This window comes from Periplaneta americana, chromosome 5 (assembly GCF_040183065.1).
Source record: "Periplaneta americana isolate PAMFEO1 chromosome 5, P.americana_PAMFEO1_priV1, whole genome shotgun sequence".
Lineage (NCBI taxonomy): Eukaryota > Metazoa > Arthropoda > Insecta > Blattodea > Blattidae > Periplaneta > Periplaneta americana.
Window position 1 is genome coordinate 168,982,418 of NC_091121.1, and position 10,716 is coordinate 168,993,133.

General features: G+C 33.7%; 1 long non-coding RNA gene across 2 annotated transcripts in view; it reads left to right on the forward strand.

Annotated features, from left to right (window-relative positions):
* Positions 1–10,716, forward strand: part of LOC138700551 (uncharacterized) — a 527,830-nt gene that overhangs the window by 62,647 nt on the left and 454,467 nt on the right. The window contains exon 3 of one of the 2 annotated variants that reach the window (XR_011332388.1): positions 8,370–10,716. This exon is cut by the window's right edge and continues 818 nt beyond it. The exons of the other annotated variant lie outside the window; for it this stretch is intronic. This is a non-coding gene — a long non-coding RNA (uncharacterized lncRNA). The remainder of the gene's footprint in view (positions 1–8,369) is intronic. 2 annotated transcript variants of the gene reach the window in all.

Below are 10,716 nucleotides of genomic sequence, written 5' to 3' on the forward strand. Positions count from 1 at the left end.
CGTCGTAATATCCATGTTTCTGCCTCGTACAATGCTACACTCCACACAAAGGACTTCACTAGTCTCTTCCTTGGTTTTTTCTAAAGAGGTCCGATTACTCATTTGTATTAAACATAAATGAGTATGAGTATATAAATAAATAATAAGTTAAATACAAAATAAATAATAATTATATAAAGTAAATTAACATAAAATAAATAAATGTGTATATAAATGAGTGAAGAAATAGGTAAATAATAAGTATACTAAGAAATAAATATGTCAACAAATAAATAATTAGACAAATAAATAAGTAGATAATAAAATAAATAAGTAATAGATAAATAAATAATTAAATAAATAGATCAATAAATCAATAAATAAATCAGTAAAAGAATAACGGTCTTACTAATAACTCTATATACAGACGTTTAACTTTCTTATACAATGGATAGCACGTCTATAAGTCCTGTGTAAATTCAATCACTACATACGTCGTGTATAACAATGTAACTGTTACACAGCTATGTCATAGTTTCGTCATTACTTCATTACGAAAGGTAATAGAATATCTGATGTTCTCTATTGCTCCAGTAGAGCGCTCTAATGTGCCGTGTTAAGTATCGATAGTACAACTGCTCTGATCGATTACCACACTATATTTTGGTCAAAGAATACAAGCTACAGCAATATTATTCTAATTATTCCGTGCTCCTTGGTTTGATCTTTTGTGGTTACAAGGCAACCATCATCATAAAATGACAGTCGATACGAACAGCTGTTAGAGGGGCGGCCATTTTTTCTTTATATACAACGCTTAAACAAGGGGTTTCGTGTATATAACTACTGCAAAGCAATTCCCATTGTATAGTTACAGACTGTTTATACATCCATCGCTTATACAGAGACATCATTTTATTTTTACTAACATTTTTAATATTAACCTGGCTATACCTTTGGATTAACGCCGTTTGCTACCCCCTTCCACGACTGGAGTTCGATGATACTGGCGTAATATACAAACAAATCACTTTATTAGGCATAGGAGGGAAGAAAAGTAGTTCATCCATTTACGTAAACTAGGAAATATCGCGATTTTGAGTTTGATCATTTTCATTAAGTTTTTGTTTAATGAAAATACAGTACAGTTTTAACAATGAGTGTTTTTACTCACGAACTGAGCTGTCCATGTGGACGTATTCATTATGCAGTGTATATTATACTGTCTACAGCACATTAGCGCACAATGTAGAGAATGAAGTTAAATTTAAAAATAATCATAATATGGATACAGTATTTAAACACATTTTTGAAAATGGTGGTCGTTCATTTCGATACACGCTTCAGTTCTAATGTGCATATTATCGCACTAAAGACTATTGTACGTAATTCCAATTACTAGTTTCGTTCTTCGTATTAGTAACTCATGTTGAAATAATTCTGTACCTACTCTGTAAAAGAGTACTTTACGTACTCTAAATTCAATCTTCACTTCTGCCCGATCCGAAAAGATAAAATTACTCAGACATACTATCTACTGTCCGTCCAAGTGGTTATGACGTAGGGTCGTAGAAAGGGAGGAAATCACGTGACAGTTAATTACTTAACGAGGACCTTTAATTTAAGTTATTTTAAACAGTTGCATAATATTACGTAGACTTTCAATGCCTAACACAAATTAATGTTCTCAGAAAAGAGCTAAGACAGCCCAGCCACTAGTTGGCGAATAAAAGCTGGTGGGGGAAACCGGGATACGACCTGTGCGAAAATGATTCAATATTGAAAGCTCTTTCGTCACTGGAAAACGCGAACATATTTTTGAAACGTACTGTTTACTATGACCGTAAGGCTACTATGACTGTATATGCGGTCTTGGATCTGTGTGGAGGACGGTTGAACTTCATTAGTAGAAGGGGTGGGAGTGAAGTACATTAAAAAACTCAGGTACAATAAAAATTTAAGTAAAAATAAAATGATGTCCCTGTACATGGTTTATTAGTAACTTTTTCTGTCTCAACTCTGCATAAGTCTCGTATAATAACTATACACGGTTTATTAGTAAGACCGTAAATCAATCAGTAAATCACTCATAATAAATAAAGAGGCTGACTGGCTGACATATTGATGATTGACTGACAGACAGACAGACAGACTAATTGACTCACAAACAGAATGAATGAATGAATGAATGAATTAATTAATGCACATGCCTGTATATATTAGCTCTTTCTTACTACAAAGCGGATATATGTTGGCAAACATTGCTGGTTTCGTGGCGAAACATTCCGTGTGTGTGTGTGTGTGTGTGTGTGTTAAATTAAATAAAGAATTAAGGTCTATTACAAACAAGAATTCACCCCAATTTTTCACACTCGTGACTTCTTTCAGTTAAGATAGACTTCCTTTCTCTCCTTCACCCCAAGTCAACAGCAGTTTAGTTAGACCCACATTACGCCATCTAGTCTAACTAAGATGGTGATAAAGTTTCCCCATTACAAGAAGGCGTTGTTTCTTCAGGTGAAGGATTATTTTCGTTTTGGTGATGTCGTGGGTTTCTAAGTCGACTTCACGCGGCTACCAATGGGCGCAGGACGAGGGCAGGGCGCCCTGACGGATGATGTGTCGGGCACCCAACCTGACACGTCACCAGCAGGAGGCCGGTCTCACACTGAGTCGTGGGCAATTTTATAAAATCACATTAAGAATTCTTTGGAATTGTAGTGCCAATATCAATGTATGTTAGATCTTGTAGAACCCCCCCTGTGATTATTAAATGAAATTCATAAGTCTATGCTCAAACCCACTATAGGTCATAAAATCGCTTTAGATTTGTTCTCTATTAATATTCATTCATTTAAAGTTCTGCGTTGTACCAGGTGACCAAAAAGTATTGTACACTACTTTTATTTATTTATTTATTTATTTACTAGCCGTACCCGTGCGCTCCGCTGTACTGTTAGAAATAAATATAAAGTAATTACATAATTAAAATAGGACGGTTGATCCAGGGAACAACTTTTACAACAGCACAAGATAATCTGCTTCGCTCATTACCCAATTTTTTTTACACTGCATTTATTACATATATATTTTATGCATTTTAACACGATTAAATTGAGTATAGTTAAAATTTGAATTATAAAATAATGGATTGCTAAGCTAACGTACTATTACTGCATACTAAATCAATACACTCTCGTTGTTCGTTAATTCTCTGAGATTAAAATGAGTGTACATAAATATTATTTTTAGAAATGCAGAAAACGAATGTACAAAATAGCCTATCAAATTTTCTGTGCATAAGAAGCTATTTTAATCTCACCTGTCCTCGATTTACTCAGACGTTACTGTAATAACATTATAGCATTACGTCCATCTACAGAAACTACACTTCCCAATGGTGAAATAATAATTAATTATACAAATCGGTTAATACACAGAAACATTCTCTGTAGGCTATGCTTAATAGCTTTCGATTGTTGCTGTCCAAGGCCCCTGTTTCGATTGTTGTTGTCCAAGGCCCCTTATAGACGAAGTCATTTGTTCTTAATTCATTGCACCGTCTTAGATGGCGTTATTTTAATTTTAAAACTTACTTATCTCATTAAATATCAGTCCTATCAAACTTTTGTAAAGAATAAAACTTATCGGAAATCATTTTTAAAGAAACTTTTGTTATGTAACATTTTTCACAAAAATCAATAATAAGCGAGATATTTCGATTTATTTAATTCAGGCCCCCTTATAACCCCCCTTTTAAATAAAGTATTCCAATTTTCATATAAATCGGTTCAGCCATTATCGCGTGAAAAGGTAACAAACAAACAAATTATTTTTGGAAAATCGAAAATTACCAGAAAAATTTCGGCTACGGATTTATTATTAGTATAGATTTATTTATTTAAATTTAAATATACAGAAGAATATAATTACAAACAAACAAGAGAAATAGAAATAAAATAATACAAACAATATAAAAAAGGAGATACAGTAGTATTAACAAAATTTGAGACCGAATGAGCAGCGCTCGTGTTCGGTCGCAGTTCGGATATAATATTAATAGGCCTATAAGAGAGTATAAAATAAAATAAAATAGGAAATAGAATTAAAATCACAGTTACAGAAATTATATAATACAATATTAAATAAGATGTAGTTTTCCTGTTTTTAATTTTATGAGGAAGCTGTAAGTACAAAAGTGTTATACATCTTGATTACACAACTTTCAACACTGTATCACTTCGGAATATGTATGATAAGAACTTTCATGTGTTAAATTTTAACGTAACATTTTTCGACCTATTTTGGGTCATCTTCAGAACTGGTCGTTGTTGGTATTGGTATTGTTTCCTGTGTGGGTGCGTTCGTAGTGTAGAGTCAAAGAGTGTATGTGTTTTGAAATTGAATTGTGTGTTGAGAATATCGTTGGGGTGTGTTTTCGTGTGTCTGTATATTTCATATTGTTCTAGCGTGTTGAGTTTCTCAACACACAAACAACACAAACAAACAAATTCAACGACACAGGCGTATACAAACTCAAATGAAACACATGAAACAACTTATACATAGGACAGAAAGGCAGATCATTTCAAACACGTTACAAAGAACACATCACAGCCATAACAAAATTACAAAACACCTCCACATATGCAGAACACATCACAAATGCCAACCACACCTACAGAGACATCAACACAGACATGGAAATACTGCAATTCCAACCAAAAAGCCAGAAACTCAACATACTAGAACAATATGAAATATACAGACACACGAAAACACAGCGCCAAGACCAACAACGACCAGTTCTGAAGATGACCCAAAATAGGTCGAAACATGTTAACAAAGTACGTTAAAATTTAACACAAAGTTCTTATCATACATATTCCGAAACAAAAGTGTTTATGACTATACGGCGAAAAGAAACAGTTTGAACATGTTTAGAATATGCCATGTTTTTCCATTTATGAGAAGTGTGCCAAGGAGTCTTTATCCTTTGGAGAGGTGGAAAAGTTCAAATATCTTGGAGCAACAGTAACAAATATAAATGACACTCGGGAGGAAATTAAACGCAGAATAAACATGGGAAATGCCTCTTATTATTCGGTTGAGAAGCTTTTGTTGTCCAGTATACTCTCTAAATAGGTGAAAGTTAGAATTTATAAAACAGTTATATTATCGGTTGTTCTGTATGGTTGTGAAACTTGGACTCTCACTTTGAGAGAGGAACAGAGGCTAAGGGTGTTCTGGTATAAGGTGCTCAGGAAGATATTTGGGGCTAAGAAGGATGAAGTTACAGGAGAATGCACGTAGAACTGCACCCATTGAATATTACATCCAGAGATGAGGAGGGCATGTAGCACGTATGGACGAATCCAGAAATGCATATAGCACAGAATACATAGAGTAGACACTAGCATCTTAATACCATTGGACGGAGTGAAGCCGGTCTGATGAACCTGACGCCATCTTATTGCTACCAAAACATTGCAGAATAGCTACTGCGTTATAGAAGATCTTATGGTAATAGGAACCCCATATGTCCCTAATTTCCTGGAGAAGTCACAGTTTATTTTTTTTCGTAACACAGAAGCGCTAAGCACGTATTTTTTTTTAGCAAAAATTGGAAACTGTCATTGATAAATATACATTAGTACATTATGCAACGAGCCTATAATGGTAGTAATTAAGACGCGAGTATGTTTATGAAACGAGCGCAAGCGAGTTTCATAATTTTCATACGAGTTTCTTAATTACCATTATAGGCAAGTTTCATACGACTTTTTATGCTCGACCATATTTCTAACTTGAAATTATTCATAAGTATTCATGTTATTCTTATCTGACTGGGGAGCGGAACTTACCTTGTGCAATATCTCGTAAATTGTGAGACGTGAGCAGACGCGAAAGTATTGATTTTTTCCGAGAAACAAATGCCATTGACCTTGATATAATCTAGAGAGTAAAATAAACATTAATCTTGATATAACTTTGAAATTGATTTAGACATTGAAAAACGAGATGACAAATTGAATTTATTTGAGTATTATTTACAATTAACGCTAATTATTATAGTAACAGAACATAACCTTCTGCTACAGTATTGGATTTCCAGCCTCCGTGACTTTTCGCTAGTTGTCTTTCGATTGCATATCCGAGAATAATCGATACTTGCGCTTTCATATTGCTACAATGGTGTTTTCTGATTGGTGGAACACCTGAACTTTAATGAATAGGTGTACTTTAATGAGGTGCATTGAAGGGCTGCTACCAGGTGTATAATTACTACATTTCGGCATAGTCTAGCAGAAACAATTTATTTAAATTGATAGCTCTTCAAAATGCAGTATTGTATTAAATAGTTCAGAAAGTTAAGAAAAACACTTTGACCTTATTTTACCATTAGTCCAATAGAAATGCTAACCTACAATAATTACTTTCATAGGTTGATCCATTTGTTTTGAGTTAATAATGCAACTGGTTCCTTCATTCAGCTGATCATTCTTTTCCTTTTGCCAGTATTTCGTATATATGTCCCGGTTTTGTATAAAGAAAATAGAATCTCCTTAACCACATAAAAATTGATAGGATCTTCGCTAAAATTATTTTGCTATAACTTTTTTTTATTGTCAACTTCATTATGTACAAAATATAAAATGTTACCGGTAGCATAGTTATTGCATTATTATTGGTGTTTACGAATGAAAACATATGAAATAACATATTTCACAAATATTTAAATTAAATTTCTGCTGCTGGTTGCAATTCTTTCTATTGGTACCTAGGTAAAATAAAAACATTATATGATATGATTTGATATATTTATTTCTACAGCTCTTATTTAGTAATGGGTCGCCACCACATATCTGTATTCGTGCTACCATTACCTTCTAATTACAATAACATATAAACTTTCATTGACGTCTGCAGTCATCTTATTTTACCTTTGTTACCTCTATTACTGTAATACATACTCTCAATTTGCTTTCTAACCTCTCACCATAAAATTTTCTCTTCTTTCTAATGAACACCTCACCACTTTTATTGTTTACTTATATTGAAGTACTTCCTATCGTCTAAAACTTCCCTAAATTTGAACTAACTTTTATTAACACTATAAAATAAAATACATTATATAGAAATACCTAAAATTGGATGTAACACACCTACCTGTATCGGTAGGAGGATCGTTTTGACGGAAGTATGTCGTCGGAATAATATAATCGTTTCCAGTTTAATGATAGTTCCACAGTGCTGTATATGTAATGTAATATTCATAAAGTGAACATGACAAGGATGATGCTAATGACTTTTGAATGATTTATTTCTGGAAAACAATATTACCTCGAGATTTTGCAATATGATTACTTATTCTGGCACACCACACAGGGACTGAACTTTGATTTAAGTTTCTTTATGTGTTATATGGGTTAAATGAGGAGATAGCTAAGTGACACTAATTAAGCCCAGTATGTGACAAGGTTAGTGGGTTAGTTGAGAGGATTATTTAAGTGATATGAGGCTGAGGAATTGTGTAGTGTGGGGAAATACCGTAGTTTCACCTTCATTCTTTATATTTTTTATTGCATGCGGTTCAAGAAAAACCTCGGTACATCCAATGCTGGCTAACTTCCAACTTTGTTTAAGTTAGGTTAGCTTCGCTCGTAAATGCTTAAGTCTGCAAAGTTTAAGTTCGATTTTGTGCTGTCGTGATTATAAAAAATGATTACAAGAATATTAATACACTAATCCTTTCTCTTAATTCAGACTAATGGATGGATGGATAGATAGATAGATGGATGGATGGATGGATGGATGGATGGATGGATGGATGGATGGATGGATGGTTGGATGGATGGATGGATGGATGGATGGATAGATGGATAGATGGATAGATAGATAGATAGATAGATAGATAGATAGATAGATAGATAGATAGATAGATAGATAGATAGATAGATAGATAGATAGATAGATAGATAGATAGATAGATAGATAGATAGATAGATAGATGACTTACGGTTTGTCTGAATCGCCCTGTATATGGTTTATTAAATCTGCTCTACTGTAAAGACCTCGAAGAATTTAAAGGTCGCAAACTCCTCTATCGATAAGAATTCCCAAGAAAAATTACACTGTTATCCCTAAGGTAATATAATCATATAACCAACAAAAATGGATCAACTTAACACATAATAAATGTATAATAAGAAGAGAAGTAATTTGTATTTTTTTCATTTATTTTATTCATGTCCATAAAATTACTGCTGCTGCTGCTCCTGCTCCTGCTCCTGCTCCTGCTGCTACTGCTGCTGCTGCTGCTGCTATTGCTACTGCTACTGCTACTGCTGCTGCTGGTGCTTGTACTGCTGCTACTCCTCTATGAATAGTAAGTTGCAATGATTAATGAATACATTTATTTATAGACTTATACACTGTAATAGAGTTATACTATACTGGGTGTTCATTTCAAAGTGTGTCATGACGTCACTGTTGTGAGTCAGCGATTTGAAGCGAGTGTCAGCTTTTATGTCGGAGAAGTTGCCTATTAATCAAGGCGTTCAATCTGAACTTGAGAACGTGTACGGTATAACATGAACGTCGTAGCAACAGATGGCGGTCTGTACGGTCTGTGTGCTACCAAAACCTCTTTCGAACTGTGTTTTGCGCTGTCAAGGGTATTTGTTATCACAACATTCCACAACACAAATCAAATGCTCCGTGTTCATGCTGACCGTCGAAGTTCATGTGAACAAATGCGTAAGTAATCGTCTTAACACTCTCCCCATATCCCGACAGTAAGAAAAAAAACTCACCTCATACATGTTTCCAAACAGTTCACATTCCTGCCACTACCGGCGTTACCGTACATATCGGTAATAACTCTTCAGAATGACCGCCGTACTTGCTAGGCAACTTCTCTGGCACATAGGTAATACGCCTCTGCGGAAGTGTAGGAAGATTGAATTCTCTAGGCTCATCGGCTAGCCACATGACGGCATACAGCGAGCCATGACACATTTTGAACTGAAAACCCAGTATAGTTGATCAATTTTGCAATCAATTTCTGAATTAGGAAATAATACTTCAACGTTGTTTTCTAACAACACTTCAATCAAAGTAATGTATTTAGAAGTTAGGTAATTTCTCTCTCTTACTACTAATATACTTCTGCTTTAACATAAATAATCTCTCTCCTCTATTTTCTACTTTACTTTCTCGTCTATTTCTCCTTTATTTAAAGCCAATTTAACTATAAATATGTTAACAGCTGATGATTGTAACAATTCCACAACGTACTCTCGTGTAATTAGTAACTCTAATATCCATTATTTTATTTCAATATAAATTGGATTTTACTTTACAATATTGATAATATTAACGATAAAGCCAAATATTTTACAAATGTTTTAATGAATGTAATTGATACTGCATTTCCTTTGATTCACGTTAAACAAAGACACTGTAGACTTGGTAAGTGTTCTAAGTGGTTTACAAGTGAGCTTCGAGAGCTTAAAGAAATCTGTTTATTCTATTACAACCTAGTAACTTATCACGGAATGTCTGAACTTGGGGATAAATATAAACAACTCAAACGTAAATATAAGAAGGCTATTAAAACGGCGAAAATGATATTTTATTCTAATTTAATTAATTTCTCCACTAATAAATCTAAGACTACGTGGCCTAGCGTTTCTGAATTATTGAATAACAACTCTAAACCCAAGAACAAACATCCCATCATAAATGCTGAAGAAATAAATAGCCATTTTATCTGTCAAATAGATGAAATTGTCAATATGCTTAAAGAAAACAACGATTATTCATCCTTTATAAATAATTCACATAAACCTGGTACAGTTTTTAAACTTAATTACGTTACTGTTCAGCAGGTTTACACTGCTATTCTTAAACTTAGAAACAGTTCTTGTCCAGATGTTTATGGTATAGTCCACAAACTATCAAAACTGCTGCTAATTTTAGCTGTGAACCATTAACTCGTATTTTCAACACTTGTATTGATAAATGCACCTTTCCAGACATCTTTAAATATTCCAAAGTTATTCCGATCTACAAAAAAGGTAATCAGCTAGATTATTAAAATTATAGGCCAATTAGTATAATACCTACACTTTCAAAGGTATTTGAAATCTTATTACATAATCAAATTACAGATTACTTTGAATACAATCGTCTATTTATTAATCAATATGGTTTTAGATCCTCCCACAATAGCCTACAATTGAAGCCATAGTTAAATTTGTGGAGAACTGCTATAGTGTTTTAGAAAACTCCAGGTTAATGTTAGGCCGTTTTTACGATTTTACCAAAGCTTTTGATATCATTTCTCACGATATACTCACATAAAAACTGAAATTTTATGGTTTTAATAATTCTAGTACTATGTTTTTAAATTATTACTTAAAAGGCAGACACCAATCTGTTTACTGTAATGGTGCAATGTATCAATCTAAACCTGTAAAGTTTGGTGTCCCACAGAGTTCCGTTCTTGGTCCTGTGCTCTTCATTATATATATATATTAACGACCTCCCAGCCAGCATTGAGGATGACTGCCTTGACACTTTCATGTTTGCTGATGATTTGGCAATTGGAATTTCTCAGGATAATGATGTTTTGATGAAAAGACAGCTTGACAACTCATCGTTCAGAACAAAAGACTGGTGTGATGCCAATAAACTTAGCATCAACTCTAATTAGGTTGTAGATATTAAATT